Source organism: Populus euphratica, unplaced genomic scaffold, assembly GCF_000495115.2.
Source record: "Populus euphratica unplaced genomic scaffold, PopEup_1.0 scaffold318.1, whole genome shotgun sequence".
Taxonomy (NCBI): domain Eukaryota; kingdom Viridiplantae; phylum Streptophyta; class Magnoliopsida; order Malpighiales; family Salicaceae; genus Populus; species Populus euphratica.
This window is the reverse complement of record NW_011500003.1, coordinates 305,258-306,514: the sequence shown is the minus strand read 5'-3', so window position 1 is coordinate 306,514 and position 1,257 is coordinate 305,258.

Sequence of the window (1,257 nt, the reverse complement as noted above, 5' to 3'; positions counted from 1 at the left end):
CACATTGATCATCCAGAAGAAGTCTGTGAGAGTTGTGTCCTCAGCAAACATCACAGATCCAGTTTTGCCAAAGAAGTTAACTGGAAAGCAAAGAAGCCACTGGAGTTAGTGCACACAGATATATGTAGTCCTATTAAGCCTATGTCGAATGGAAAAAATAGGCACTTCCTTACTTTCATTGATGATTTTAGCATAAAGACGTGAGTATATTTTTTGAAGAGGAAGTCAGAAGTGTTCAATTGTTTTAAAGATTTTAAAGCAATTATTGAGAAGTAAAGTGGTTATATGATCAAAACCGTGAGATCTGATCAAGGTAGAGAATATACAGTAAATGACTTTGAAGCCTTTTGTATACAACAAGACATCAGACATTAGACAACACCAGCTTATACACCACAGCTAAATGGTGTAGCTAAGAGGAAGAATTAAACAATTCTTGATATGGCAAGAAGTCTACTCAAAGCAAAGAAGCTACCCAAGCAATATTGGGTTGAAGCTGTATCATGTGTAGTGTATCTACTAAATCACTACCCAACCAGAAGTTTGCAAGCTATCACTCCATAAGAAGCATGGAGTGGTCACAAACCAAGTGTTACTTATCTTCGAGTTTTTGGTTGTGTGGCATATGCAAAGATCCCAGATGCAATAATGACCAAACTTGATGATAAAAGCGAGAAATGCGTCTTTGTCGAATATGGTGAGAGAAGGATGGGATACAAGTTGTATAATCCCATCACCAATAAGGTAATTATAAGTATAGATGTTATCTTTGAATAAGATAAAACTTGGCAATGGAATGATGACCAAGAAGCAGTTAAATGGATCAGCACTGATTTGATCCTTAAAGATGAAGAAGTACCAACAGTACTTGCAGAAGGTCCAATAGTACCAGAAGATGAGCCACAAAGTCCGGTACATAGATTTCCTGTATTCAACTGGAGAAACACAGGAGAAACACATCAGATTTATCTTCAACACCATCATTACCAGAACCATCATCAGCATCCTTATCAGAAGGACCAAGAAGGATGAGAAATCTAGAAAAGCTGTATGACGCCACTTAAGTAATAGAAGATACAACTTTATTTTATTTCTTTGCAAATAGTGACCCACTTAGCTTTAGTGAAGCCATCACAGAAGAGAATTGGATAAAAGCAATGGATGAAGAAATACATGCCATTGAGAAGAATGATACCTAGAAGCTGACTTATTTATCAGAAAACAAGAAAGCGATAGGTGTCAAATGGGTCTATAAGA